This window comes from Somniosus microcephalus, unplaced genomic scaffold (genome assembly GCF_052327205.1).
Source record: "Somniosus microcephalus isolate GS21.2 unplaced genomic scaffold, FLI_Smic_1.0 unresolved_chr1, whole genome shotgun sequence".
NCBI lineage: Eukaryota > Metazoa > Chordata > Chondrichthyes > Squaliformes > Somniosidae > Somniosus > Somniosus microcephalus.
Genome location: NW_028225179.1, coordinates 4,942,239 through 4,957,515, shown reverse-complemented (window position 1 = coordinate 4,957,515; position 15,277 = coordinate 4,942,239). Strand labels below are relative to the sequence as shown.

At 49.1% G+C, this 15,277-nt stretch overlaps 1 protein-coding gene across 4 annotated transcripts in view; it reads right to left on the bottom strand.

Moving 5' to 3' along the window:
• Positions 1 to 15,277, bottom strand: part of LOC147093335 (uncharacterized) — a 32,861-nt gene that overhangs the window by 8,607 nt on the left and 8,977 nt on the right. For 3 of the 4 annotated variants that reach the window (XM_085974268.1, XM_085974266.1, XM_085974269.1), the window contains exon 3: positions 6,358 to 7,057. The exons of the other annotated variant lie outside the window; for it this stretch is intronic. The gene's annotated coding sequence lies outside the window, so the exon portion shown is untranslated. The remainder of the gene's footprint in view (positions 1 to 6,357; positions 7,058 to 15,277) is intronic. 4 annotated transcript variants of the gene reach the window in all.

The window sequence follows — 15,277 nt, the reverse complement described above, 5'->3', positions numbered from 1 at the left end:
AGCGCCGGAGGCAGATTGGATTGTTTCAATATCTGCTTCTTGGGATTTGCTGGTGGATTGAAATCTCGGTGCCGAGATCGCCTCATCAGGCACCTCCATTCACTGGGCGAGGCTGCATCATAGACCCATAATATGATACAGCACAGGAGGTCATTCAGCCCATCAGGCACCTCCATTGACTGGGCGAGGCTACATCATAGACCCATAATATGATACAGCACAGGAGGTCATTCAGCCCATCAGGCACCTCCATTGACGAGGCGAGGCTGCATCATAGACCCATAATATGATACAGCACAGGAGGTCATTCAGCCCATCAGGCACCTCCATTGACGAGGCGAGGCTGCATCATAGACCCATAATATGATACAGCACAGGAGGTCATTCAGCCTGTCAGGCACCTCCATTGACTGGGCGAGGCTGCATCATAGACCCATAATATGATACAGCACAGGAGGTCATTCAGCCCATCAGGCACCTCCATTGACTGGGCGAGGCTACATCATAGACCCATAATATGATACAGCACAGAAGGTCATTCAGCCCATCAGGCACCTCCATTGACTGGGCGAGGCTGCATCATAGACCCATAATATGATACAGCACAGAAGGTCATTCGGCCCATCACACCGGTGCTGACTCTTTGGAAGAGTGATCCCATTATTACCACTGTCCCTCTCTTTCCCCATAGCCCTGTAAATGTTTTCCCTTCAAGTATTTATCCAATTCCCTTTTCAATGTTAACAGAATCTGCTTCCTCCACCCTTTCGGGCAATGCATTCCAGATCTCACTAACTCGCTGTGTAACACAATGTTACCTCACCACCCTTTCGGACAATGCATTCCAGATCTCACTAACTCGCTGTGTAACACAATGTTACCTCACCACCCTTTCGGACAATGCATTCCAGATCACACTAACTCACTGTGTAACACAATGTTACCTCACCACCCTTTCGGACAATGCATTCCAGATCACATTAACTCACTGTGTAACACAATGTTACCTCACCACCCTCTCGGACAATGCATTCCAGATCACACTAACTCGCTGTGTAACACAATGTTACCTCACCACCCTTTCGGACAATGCATTCCAGATCTCACTAACTCGCTGTGTAACACAATGTTACCTCACCACCCTTTCGGACAATGCATTCCAGATCACACTAACTCGCTGTGTAACACAATGTTACCTCACCACCCTTTCGGACAATGCATTCCAGATCACACTAACTCGCTGTGTAACACAATGTTACCTCACCACCCTTTCGGACAATGCATTCCAGATCACACTAACTCGCTGTGTAACACAATGTTACCTCACCGCCCTTTCGGACAATGCATTCCAGATCACACTAACTCGCTGTGTAACACAATGTTACCTCACCACCCTTTCGGACAATGCATTCCAGATCTCACTAACTCGCTGTGTAACACAATGTTACCTCACCACCCTTTCGGACAATGCATTCCAGATCACACTAACTCGCTGTGTAACACAATGTTACCTCACCACCCTTTCGGACAATGCATTCCAGATCTCACTAACTCGCTGTGTAACACAATGTTACCTCACCACCCTTTCGGACAATGCATTCCAGATCTCACTAACTCGCTGTGTAACACAATGTTACCTCACCACCCTTTCGGACAATGCATTCCAGATCTCACTAACTCGCTGTGTAACACAATGTTACCTCACCACCCTTTCGGACAATGCATTCCAGATCTCACTAACTCGCTGTGTAACACAATGTTACCTCACCACCCTTTCGGGCAATGCATTCCAGATCTCACTAACTCGCTGTGTAACACAATGTTACCTCACCACCCTTTCGGGCAATGCATTCCAGATCTCACTAACTCGCTGTGTAACACAATGTTACCTCACCACCCTTTCGGACAATGCATTCCAGATCACACTAACTCGCTCTGTAACACAATGTTACCTCACCACCCTTTCGGGCAATGCATTCCAGATCACACTAACTCGCTGTGTAACACAATGTTACCTCACCACCCTTTCGGGCAATGCATTCCAGATCTCACTAACTCACTGTGTAACACAATGCATTCCAGATCACACTAACTCACTGTGTAACACAATGTTACCTCACCACCCTTTCAGACAATGCATTCCAGATCTCACTAACTCGCTGTGTAACACAATGTTACCTCACCACCCTTTCGGGCAATGCATTCCAGATCTCACTAACTCGCTGTGTAACACAATGTTACCTCACCACCCTTTCGGACAATGCATTCCAGATCTCACTAACTCGCTGTGTAACACAATGTTACCTCACCACCCTTTCGGACAATGCATTCCAGATCACACTAACTCGCTGTGTAACACAATGTTACCTCACCACCCTTTCGGACAATGCATTCCAGATCTCACTAACTCGCTGTGTAACACAATGTTACCTCACCACCCTTTCGGGCAATGCATTCCAGATCTCACTAACTCGCTGTGTAACACAATGTTACCTCACCACCCTTTCGGGCAATGCATTCCAGATCACATTAACTCGCTGTGTAACACAATGTTACCTCACCACCCTTTCGGGCAATGCATTCCAGATCTCACTAACTCGCTGTGTAACACAATGTTACCTCACCACCCTTTCGGACAATGCATTCCAGATCTCACTAACTCGCTGTGTAACACAATGTTACCTCACCACCCTTTCAGACAATGCATTCCAGATCACACTAACTCGCTGTGTAACACAATGTTACCTCACCACCCTTTCGGACAATGCATTCCAGATCTCACTAACTCGCTGTGTAACACAATGTTACCTCACCGCCCTTTCGGACAATGCATTCCAGATCTCACTAACTCGCTGTGTAACACAATGTTACCTCACCACCCTTTTCGGGCAATGCATTCCAGATCTCACTAACTCGCTGTGTAACACAATGTTACCTCACCACCCTTTCGGACAATGCATTCCAGATCTCACTAACTCACTGTGTAACACAATGTTACCTCACCACCCTTTCGGGCAATGCATTCCAGATCTCACTAACTCGCTGTGTAACACAATGTTACCTCACCACCCTTTCGGACAATGCATTCCAGATCTCACTAACTCACTGTGTAACACAATGTTACCTCACCACCCTTTCGGACAATGCATTCCAGATCTCACTAACTCGCTGTGTAACAAAATGTTACCTCACCACCCTTTCGGGCAATGCATTCCAGATCACACTAACTCGCTGTGTAACACAATGTTACCTCACCTCGCCTGTGGCTCTTTCTCCACTCACTTTAAATCTGCGTCGTCTGGTTACTGACCCTTCTGCCAATGGAAACAGTTTCTCCTTATTTACTCATCAAAACCATTCATGAGTTTCAACAGCTCTATAAAATCTTCGTTTAACCAACTCTGCTCTAAAGAGAACAAACCAGTCTCTCCCCAGAACTGAAGTCCCTGATCCTTAGTACAATTCTCTCAAATCTCTTCTGCACCATCTCCAAGGCCTTGATATCCTTCCTAAAGTGCGGTGCCCAGAATTGAAAACCAGACTCCAGCTGAGGCCTAACCAGTCTGTTATAACAGTTTAACATCACTTCCTTGCTGTTATTTGCTATTCCTCTTGTAATAAAGCCAAGGACATCGCTCATGGTGTCAGCACTTGACTCATGAGCACTGTAGGAGGCGAGGACATTCACCACTGCTCCACTAATATTAACAGTGGTGTAACTTTAAGCAGATTGGTGACGCAATATCTTTAGGGGTCTTACAATATCTGGAAACCTCTTAAATACATAACTGGTTTGATCTGACTGCTGTTTTACAATTATAATTCTCCACGTGTGCACGTGTCCCGCTGTGTGTCTAACGAACTCTCAGTCAGCGTCCTTCCCTTTCCCCACTGGGGAAATGTGAAAGCGATTCAGTCCCGGATCAGTAATTTCTCCAAACTTAAGTTGATGTTATTCGCCGGCATTAAGTTATAACCCAATTTGAGACCTTGTAAGATGGAGTTTTCTGCTGTTTGACACACGCAGACTCTGGTATAATAAACACACAACAACAGCAGCACCGTAGGGAATCAAGCTGAATACAGAAAGTACAGAGGAGAAATCAAAAACAAACTAAGAGGGGCACAGAAAAACTGAGGAAAGATTAGTGGGAATAGAATAGGGAACATTAAAATCTTTCTTAAACATGTAAAGCCTAAAAGGAGAGTCAATGGAAAGGTGCGATGATTAAGGAGCAAAAGCGCAATCTTCTGGTGGATGCAGTGGGCATGGCTGAGGTACTGAATGAGTACTTTGCATCTGCCTTCACTAAAGAAGAGGATGCTGCCAATGTTACAGTGAAGGAGAGGGTGGTAGTGAAATTGGACAGGATATAAATAGACCAAGAGGATGTAGTGAAACAGTTGACAGCGCTCAAAGTGGAAGTGTCATGGTCTGGATGGGATACATCCTGGGTTACTGAGAGAAGGAAGGCTCTGGCCACAATCTTTGAATCCTCCTTGGATAGGGGAGTGGTGCCACAGGACTGGGGATTTGCAAATGTTACCCCCTCGTTTAAAAATGGAGCGTGTGGTAAACCAATGAACGACAGGCGAATCAGTCTAGCGCCGGTGTTCAGGAACCTTCTGGAGATAAATCATTGAGAACCTGCTAAGATATCATCTCTCCTTACAGCAGTAATTGACTCCTTGATTAATATTGCAACACCCCCTCCTCTTTTACACCCCTGTCTTGCCTGAAGATTCTATACCCTGGAATACTGAGCTGCCAGTCCTGCCCCTCCCTCAACCATGTCTGTGATAACAATATCATACTCCCATGTGTTCATCAACACCTTGAATTCATCTGCCTTACTCGCAAGACTCCTTGCATTAAAATAAATGCCATCCAGCCTTGCCATACTCCCTTGTGCCGTTACATATTTGCTCTGCCTTGTTTTTTCCTCTATATTTGGCTGTGCATCACCCTCTACTGTAGCTCCACTCTGTATCCCATCCCCCTGCCAAGTTAGTTTAAACTCCCAACAGTACTAACAAACCTCCCTGCAAGGATGTTGGTCCCGTTCCGATTCATGTGCAACCCGTCCGACTTGTACAGGTCCCACCTTCCCCAGAAGCAGAGCCAGTGATCCAGGAAACTAAAGCCCTCCCTCCTGCACCAACTCTTCAGCCACGCATTCATCTGCTCTATCCACCTATTCCTATATACTCACTAGCACGTGGCACTGGGAGTAATCCAGAGATTACAACCTTTGAGGTCCTGCATTTTAATCTGCTACCTAGCTCCCTAAATTCTTGTTGCAGGACCTCATCCCGCTTTCTATCTATGTCCTTGGTACCAATGTGAACCACGACCTCTGACTGTTCGCCCTCCCCCTTCAGAATGCCCTGCAGCCGTTCAGTGACATCCCTGACCTTGGCACCAGGGAGGCAACATACCATCCTGGAGTCACGTCTGCGGCCACAGAAACGTCTATCTGTTCCCCTTACGATAGAATCCTCTATCACTATTGCTCTCCCACTCTTTTTCCTCCCCTCCTGTGCAGCTGAGCCACTCGTAGTGCCACGGACTTGGCTCTTGCTGCATTCCCAAGAAACCATCTCCCCAGCAGTATCCAAAACGGAAAATCTGTTGGAGAGAGAGATGGACCCAGGGGACTCCTGCACTGCCTTCCTAGTTCTTTTACTCTGTCTGGCGGTCACCCATTCCATCTGACCACCTCGTTAGACGAGCTATGAAGATCTCAGCTTTGCGGATGCTCCACAGTGACTCCAGCCGCAGCTCCAGCTCAGAAACGTGGATTGCGAGTAGCTGCAGCTGGAGACACTTCCTGCACACATGTTCGCCCTGGACACCGAAAGTGTCCCCGACTTCCCACATAGCACAGGAGGAGCACGCCACACTGCCGAGCTGCCCTGCCATGTCCTACCCTTAATTTACTCCCTTTAAAGAATATTAAATACACTAGTGTGGCGTTGCCACATTGGGGAAACACTGTATGTAGATAAACCTGTATAATCCCCTTTTAACTGCTGTATTCCACATCCCCCGCAAGACAGTTGCAAGCTGAGAGGAATAAGGCATGTTCAGACTTGCCTGCTGCTGAGAGAAGGAAAACCAATCAGGTTCCAGCAGGTGACCAATCCGTGAGTCATCACAGGTTCGCGGGCTTTACGAATTCAGTACTGTATTGTGAGAGTTGGAGTAAAGACCTATTTCTTGTAGCTCGCTGTGTTACCTATTTCGTTACGCGGGAGACCGTAGTCCCCCACACTAGGGACCTTACTTCCCTTTAAACACTACTTACGCTAGAGACCTTACTTTTACTTTAACGACAGGACTGTAGAAATACTCACCAGGTCCTACTTCCCAATCAGCTCCTTCCCTGGTTGCGACGTCACTTTAGCGGTTTTGCAGTTGTAGTTTGACTGCTCCCGCTCTCACTCTTTCCTGCAGTCCTGTGACGTTTCTCCTCGATTTTGCTGTACTTTTGGAATTCGCCGGATATGTATCTGCCTCCTCACTGCTGCCGACTCCTCGCAGGTCCGCGCTGTCCTTGGCCTCACGCTATATTTATGCTTCCTCGCTGCTGCTGCCGACTCCTCGCAGGTCCGCGCTGTCCTCGGCCTCCCGCTGTATTTATGCCTCCTCGCTGCTGCTGCCGACTCCTCACAGGTCCGCGCTGTCCTCGGCCTCCCGCTGTATTTATGCCTCCTCGCTGCTGCTGCCGACTCCTTGCAGGTTCGCGCTGTCCTCGGCCTCACGCTGTATTTATGCCTCCTCGCTGCTGCTGCCGACTCCTCGCAGGTCCGCGCTGTCCTCGGCCTCCCGCTGTATTTATGCCTCCTCGCTGCTGCTGCCGACTCCTCGCAGGTCTGCGCTGTCCTCGGCCTCCCGCTCTATTTATGCCTCCTCGCAGGTTGGCGCTGTCCTCGGCCTCCCGCTGTATTTATGCCTTCTCGCTGCTGCTGCCGACTCCTCGCAGGTCCGCACTGTCCTCGGCCTCACGTTGTATTTATGCCTCCTCGCTGCTGCTGGCAACTCCTCGCAGGTTCTCTTTAGAGCAGAAAATGTTAATTGGGAGATTTAATAGAGGTGCTCAAAATCATGAAGGTGTTTCCATAGAGTAAATAAGGAGCAACTGTACCCACTGACAGAAGGGTCGGTAAACAGAGGAGACGGATTTAATGTAATTGACAAAATGCCAGAGGGGAGGTAAGATAAGATTGTTTTTAGGCATCGTGTTATGATGACCTGGAATGCAATGTCTGAATGAGTGATGGGAGCAGAGACAATAGTAACTTTTAAACCTGAATTAGTGAAACACACGAAGGGGAGAACATTAGCAGTGCTCTGGGCACAGAGCAGGGGAGTGGGACACATTGGTCTGCTCTTTCAAAGAGCCGGTACAGGCCCGCTGTGCCCAATGGCCTCATTCTGTGCTGTCTGGTCCCAAGTTTCTATGGTATCAACCTCGAACTTTGTTCCTGAGCGAGTAATAAACGATAAATGTACCTGAATGCTATTTACAGAAGCAGACCTTCAGCGTGTGAAATTGCATTGGGAAGTTTAATTCTGTTAACCAGCAAACGATGACCAAAAATTGATAAAAAGGGAGAAAATCGACTGAGTGTACCAGCAAGAAACATTTAAAAATTGTAGGAACTTCTGAAAGTAAGTAAACATGAAGAGTAGCAAAAGTAAACATTGGTCCCTTAGAGGCTGAGACAGGAGAAATTATAATGGGAAATAAGGAAATGGCAAATTTTAAACAAATATTTTGTATCTGTCTTCACAGTAGAAAACACAAATAACGCACCAAAAATAGCAGGGAACCAAGGGAGTAATGAAAGGACTGACATCAATTACTTTAAGTTCCTTCGAGAAAAAAAGTACTTGAGAAACTAATGGGACTAAAATCCGACAAATCCCCAGGACCTGACGGCCGACATCCTAGGGTTCTACAAGAGGTGGCTGAAGAGAGAGTGGATGCATTGGTTGTGATCTTCCAAAATCCCCTACATTCTGGAACAGTCCCAGCGGATTAGAAGGTAGAAAAAGTAACCTCGCTATTCTAGAAAGGGGGAAGAGAGAAAGCAGGGAACTACAGGCCAGTGAGCCTGGCGTCAGGAAAATGCTGGAATCCATTATTAAGGGAGGGGTAAGAGGGCACTTAGAAAATCATATGATCAGGCGGAGTCAACATGGTTTTATGAAAGAGAAATCATGCTATTAGTGTTTTTTGAGGATGCAACTAGCTGGATAGATAATGGGGAACTGGTGGATGTCAAATATTTGGATTGCCAAAAGGCATTTGATAAGGTGCCACATAAAAGGTTGCTATGCAAGATAAGGACTCATGGGGTTGAGGGGAATATATTAGCTACAAGGACAGGTTGGAGAAGCTGGATTTGTTTTCATTAGAGCAAAGGAGGTTGAGGGGTGATTTGATCGAGGTGTACAAGATTATGATGGGTTTGGATAGGCTAGACAGGGAAAGGCTGTTCCCACTAATGGATGGTACGAGGACTAGGGGACACAGATTTAAGGTTTTGGGCAAGAGATACGGGGGGGATGTGAGTAAAAACCTTTTTACGCAGCGAGTGGTGAGGACCTGGAACTCGCTGCCGACGGAAGTGGTGGAAGTGGAGACACTCGATGTTTTCAAGGGGAGACTGGATAGGCACTTGAGGGAAATAAACTTGCAGGGCTACGGGGATAGAGCGGGGGAATGGGACTGACTGGATTGCTCTACAGAGAGCCGGCACGGACTCGATGGGCCGAATGGCCTCCTTCTGTGCCGTTATGACTATTAGCATTGATAGAGGATTGGTTAACTGACAGAAAACAGAGAGTAGGGATAAACAGGACATTTTCAGCTTGGCAGGCTAGTGGGGTGCCACAAGGATCAGTGCTGGGGCCTCTGCTATTTACAATCTATATTACTGACTTAGATGAAGGGACCGAGTGCAATGGATCCAAGTTTGCTGCTGATACAAAGCTAGGTGGGACAGTAAGCTATGGGGACACAGAGCCTGCAAAGGGATATGGGCAGTCTAAGTGTGCGGGCAGTAAGGTGACAGATGGAACATAATGTGGGGAAATGTGTGCGTATTCACTTTAGCAGGAAGAGTAGAAAAACAGAACCTTTTTTAAATGGTGAAAAATTATTAAATGTTGGTGTTCAGAGAGATTTAGGTGTTCTCGTACAGGAAACAAAGTTAGCATGCAGGTACAGCGAGCAATTGGGCAGGCGGATGGCATGTTGGCCTTTATTACAAGGGATTGGAATACAACAGTGAGGAAGTCTTGCTACAATTGGACAGGGCTTTGGTGAGACAACACCGGAGTACCGAGCACAGTTCTGGTCTCACATCGATAAAGGATGGGATAAAGACAGGAGGGAGAAATGATCTTAGCTCCAAAAATAAAGTAAAAAAATCAGTTTGGGTGGAGCCAAGAAACAGCAAGGGGCAGAAAACATTGGTTGGAGGTGTTTATAGGCCCCCAAACTGCAGTTGTAATGTAGGGCAGCGTATAATTCAGGGAACTAGAGGTGCATGTAGCAAGGGTAATATATTAATCATGGGGGATTTTAAGCTATGTATAGATTGGGGAAACCAAATCTGCAGTAATAGTGTGGGGACATCATCTGAGTCAATGGGACTCTCTCTGACCTTTCTCCCCAGTCCATCTCCTGGACCAGTGTGTATCTGAGTCAATGGGACTCTCTCTGACCTTTCTCCCCAGTCCATCTCCAGGACCAGTGTGTATCTGAGTCAATGGCGCTCTCTCTGACCTTTCTCCCCAGTCCATCTCCAGGACCAGTGTGTATCTGAGTCAATGGGACTCTCTGACCTTTCTCCCCAGTCCATCTCCAGGACCAGTGTGTATCTGAGCCAATGGGACTCTCTCTGACCTTTCTCCCCAGTCCATCTCCAGGACCAGTGTGTATCTGAGTCAATGGGACTCTCTCTGACCTTTCTCCCCAGTCTATCTCCAGGACCAGTGTGTATCTGAGTCAATGGGACTCTCTGACCTTTCTCCCCAGTCCATCTCCAGGACCAGTGTGTATCTGAGCCAATGGGACTCTCTCTGACCTTTCTCCCCAGTCCATCTCCAGGACCAGTGTGTATCTGAGTCAATGGGACTCTCTCTGACCTTTCTCCCCAGTCTATCTCCAGGACCAGTGTGTATCTGAGTCAATGGGACTCTCTCTGACCTTTCTCCCCAGTCTATCTCCAGGACCAGTGTGTATCTGAGTCAATGGGACTCTCTGACCTTTCTCACCAGTCTATCTCCAGGACCAGTGTGTATCTGAGTCAATGGGACTCTCTCTGACCTTTCTCCCCAGTCCATCTCCAGGGCCAGTGTGTATCTGAGTCAATGGGACTCTCTCTGACCTTTCTCCCCAGTCCATCTCCAGGACCAGTGTGTATCTGAGTCAATGGGACTCTCTGACCTTTCTCCCCAGTCTATCTCCAGGACCAGTGTGTATCTGAGTCAATGGGACTCTCTGACCTTTCTCCCCAGTCCATCTCCAGGACCAGTGTGTATCTGAGTCAATGGAATTCTCTGACCTTTCTCCCCAGTCCATCTCCAGGACCAGTGTGTATCGGAGTCAATGGGACTCTCTCTGACCTTTCTCCCCAGTCTATCTCCAGGACCAGTGTGTATCTGAGTCAATGGGACTCTCTCTGACCTTTCTCCCCAGTCCATCTCCAGGGCCAGTGTGTATCTGAGTCAATGGGACTCTCTCTGACCTTTCTCCCCAGTCCATCTCCAGGACCAGTGTGTATCGGAGTCAATGGGACTCTCTCTGACCTTTCTCCCCAGTCCATCTCCAGGACCAGTGTGTATCGGAGTCAATGGGACTCTCTCTGACTTTTCTCCCCAGTCTATCTCCAGGACCAGTGTGTATCTGAGTCAATGGGACTCTCTGACCTTTCTCCCCGTTCCATCTCCAGGACCAGTGGGTATCTGAGTCAATGGGACTCTCTCTGACCTTTCTCCCCGGTCCATTTCCAGGACCAGTGTGTATCTGAGTCAATGGGACTCTCTCTGACCTTTCTCCCCAGTCCATCTCCAGGACCAGTGTGTATCTGAGTCAATGGGACTCTCTGACCTTTCTCCCCAGTCCATCTCCAGGACCAGTGGGTATCTGAGTCAATGGGACTCTCTCTGACCTTTCTCCCCAGTCCATCTCCAGGACCAGTGTGTATCTGAGTCAATGGGACTCTCTCTGACCTTTCTCCCCAGTCCATCTCCAGGACCAGTGTGTATCTGAGTCAATGGGACTCTCTCTGACCTTTCTCCCCAGTCCATCTCCAGGACCAGTGTGTATCTGAGTCAATGGGACTCTCTCTGACCTTTCTCCCCGTTCCATCTCCAGGACCAGTGGGTATCTGAGTCAATGGGACTCTCTCTGACCTTTCTCCCCAGTCCATCTCCAGGACCAGTGTGTATCTGAGTCAATGGGACTCTCTCTGACCTTTCTCCCCAGTCCATCTCCAGGACCAGTGTGTATCTGAGTCAATGGGACTCTCTCTGACCTTTCTCCCCAGTCCATCTCCAGGACCAGTGTGTATCGGAGTCAATGGGACTCTCTCTGACCTTTCTCCCCAGTCCATCTCCAGGACCAGTGTGTATCGGAGTCAATGGGACTCTCTCTGACTTTTCTCCCCAGTCTATCTCCAGGACCAGTGTGTATCTGAGTCAATGGGACTCTCTGACCTTTCTCCCCGTTCCATCTCCAGGACCAGTGTGTATCTGAGTCAATGGGACTCTCTCTGACCTTTCTCCCCAGTCCATCTCCAGGACCAGTGTGTATCTGAGTCAATGGGACTCTCTGACCTTTCTCCCCAGTCCATCTCCAGGACCAGTGTGTATCTGAGTCAATGGGACTCTCTCTGACCTTTCTCCCCGGTCCATTTCCAGGACCAGTGTGTATCTGAGTCAATGGGACTCTCTCTGACCTTTCTCCCCAGTCCATCTCCAGGACCAGTGTGTATCTGAGTCAATGGGACTCTCTCTGACCTTTCTCTCCAGTCCATCTCCAGGACCAGTGTGTATCAGAGTCAATGGGACTCTCTGACCTTTCTCCCCAGTCCATCTCCAGGACCAGTGTGTATCTGAGTCAATGGGACTCTCTCTGACCTTTCTCCCCAGTCCATCTCCAGGACCAGTGTGTATCTGAGTCAATGGGACTCTCTCTGACCTTTCTCCCCAGTCCATCTCCAGGACCAGTGTGTATCTGGGTCAATGGGACTCTCTCTGACCTTTCTCCCCAGTCCATCTCCAGGACCAGTGTGTATCTGAGTCAATGGGTCTCTCTCTGACCTTTCTCCCCAGTCCATCTCCAGGACCAGTGTGTATCTGAGTCAATGGGACTCTCTCTGACCTTTCTCCCCAGTCCATCTCCAGGACCAGTGGGTATCTGAGTTAATGGGACTCTCTCTGACCTTTCTCCCCAGTCCATCTCCAGGACCAGTGTGTATCGGAGTCAATGGGACTCTCTCTGACCTTTCTCCCCAGTCCATCTCCAGGACCAGTGGGTATCTGAGTTAATGGGACTCTCTCTGACCTTTCTCCCCAGTCCATCTCCAGGACCAGTGTGTATCTGAGTCAATGGGTCTCTCTCTGACCTTTCTCCCCAGTCCATCTCCAGGACCAGTGTGTATCTGAGTCAATGGGACTCTCTCTGACCTTTCTCCCCAGTCCATCTCCAGGACCAGTGTGTATCTGAGTCAATGGGACTCTCTCTGACCTTTCTCCCCGGTCTATCTCCAGGACCAGTGTGTATCTGAGTCAATGGGACTCTCTCTGACCTTTCTCCCCAGTCCATCTCCAGGGCCAGTGTGTATCTGAGTCAATGGGTCTCTCTCTGACCTTTCTCCCCAGTCTATCTCCAGGGCCAGTGTGTATCTGAGTCAATGGGTCTCTCTCTGACCTTTCTCCCCAGTCCATCTCCAGGGCCAGTGTGTATCTGAGTCAATGGGTCTCTCTCTGACCTTTCTCCCCAGTCCATCTCCAGGACCAGTGTGTATCTGAGTCAATGGGACTCTCTGACCTTTCTCCCCGGTCCATCTCCAGGACCAGTGTGTATCTGAGTCAATGGGACTCTCTCTGACCTTTCTCCCCAGTCCATCTCCAGGACCAGTGTGTATCTGAGTCAATGGGGCTCTCGGACCTTTCTCCCCAGTCCATCTCCAGGACCAGTGTGTATCTGAATCAATGGGACTCTCTGACCTTTCTCCCCAGTCCATCTCCATGACCAGTGTGTATCCGAGTCAATGGGACTCTCTCTGACCATTCTCCCCAGTCCATCTCCAGGACCAGTGTGTATCTGAGTCAATGGGACTCTCTCTGACCTTTCTCCCCAGTCTATCTCCAGGACCAGTGTGTATCTGAGTCAATGGGACTCTCTGACCTTTCTCCCCAGTCCATCTCCAGGGCCAGTGTGTATCTGAGTCAATGGGACTCTCTCTGACCTTTCTCCCCAGTCCATCTCCAGGACCAGTGTGTATCTGAGTCAATGGGACTCTCTCTGACCTTTCTCCCCAGTCCATCTCCAGGACCAGTGTGTATCTGAGTCAATGGGACTCTCTGACCTTTCTCCCCAGTCTATCTCCAGGACCAGTGTGTATCTGAGTCAATGGGACTCTCTGACCTTTCTCCCCAGTCTATCTCCAGGACCAGTGTGTATCTGAGTCAATGGGACTCTCTCTGACCTTTCTCCCCAGTCCATCTCCAGGACCAGTGTGTATCTGAGTCAATGGGACTCTCTCTGACCTTTCTCCCCAGTCTATCTCCAGGACCAGTGTGTATCTGAGTCAATGGGACTCTCTGACCTTTCTCCCCAGTCCATCTCCAGGGCCAGTGTGTATCTGAGTCAATGGGACTCTCTCTGACCTTTCTCCCCGGTCTATCTCCAGGACCAGTGTGTATCTGAGTCAATGGGACTCTCTGACCTTTCTCCCCGGTCTATCTCCAGGACCAGTGTGTATCTGAGTCAATGGGACTCTCTGACCTTTCTCCCCAGTCCATCTCCAGGACCAGTGTGTATCTGAGTCAACGGGACTCTCTCTGACCTTTCTCCCCAGTCTATCTCCAGGACCAGTGTGTATCTGAGTCAATGGGACTCACTCTGACCTTTCTCCCCAGTCCATCTCCAGGACCAGTGTGTATCTGAGTCAATGGGACTCTCTCTGACCTTTCTCCCCAGTCTATCTCCAGGACCAGTGTGTATCTGAGTCAATGGGACTCTCTCTGACCTTTCTCCCCAGTCCATCTCCAGGACCAGTGTGTATCTGAGTCAATGGGACTCTCTCTGACCTTTCTCCCCAGTCCATCTCCAGGACCAGTGTGTATCTGAGTCAATGGGACTCTCTGCGACCTTTCTCCCCAGTCCATCTCCAGGACCAGTGTGTATCTGAGTCAATGGGACTCTCTCTGACCTTTCTCCCCGGTCCATCTCCAGGACCAGTGTGTATCTGAGTCAATGGGTCTCTCTCTGACCTTTCTCCCCAGTCCATCTCCAGGACCAGTGTGTATCTGAGTCAATGGGACTCTCTGACCTTTCTCCCCGGTCCATCTCCAGGACCAGTGTGTATCTGAGTCAATGGGACTCTCTGACCTTTCTCCCCAGTCCATCTCCAGGACCAGTGTGTATCTGAGTCAATGGGACTCTCTGACCTTTCTCCCCAGTCCATCTCCAGGACCAGTGTGTATCTGAGTCAATGGAACTCTCTGACCTTTCTCCCCAGTCCATCTCCAGGACCAGTGTGTAAATGAGTCAATGGGACTTACTCTGACCTTTCTCCCCAGTCCATCTCCAGGACCAGTGTGTATCTGAGTCAATGGGTCTCTCTCTGAGCTTTCTCCCCAGTCTATCTCCAGGACCAGTGTGTATCTGAGTCAATGGGACTCTCTGACCTTTCTCCCCAGTCCATCTCCAGGACCAGTGCGTATCTGAGTCAATGGGACTCTCTCTGACCTTTCTCCCCAGTCCATCTCCAGGACCAGTGTGTATCGGAGTCAATGGGACTCTCTCTGACCTTTCTCCCCGGTCCATCTCCAGGACCAGTGTGTATCTGAGTCAATCGGACTCTCTCTGACCTTTCTCCCCAGTCTATCTCCAGGACCAGTGTGTATCTGAGTCAATGGGACTCTCTGACCTTTCTCCCCAGTCCATCTCCAGGACCAGTGTGTATCTGAGCCAATGGGACTCTCTCTGACCTTTCTCCCCAGTCCATGTCCAGGACCAGTGTGTATCTG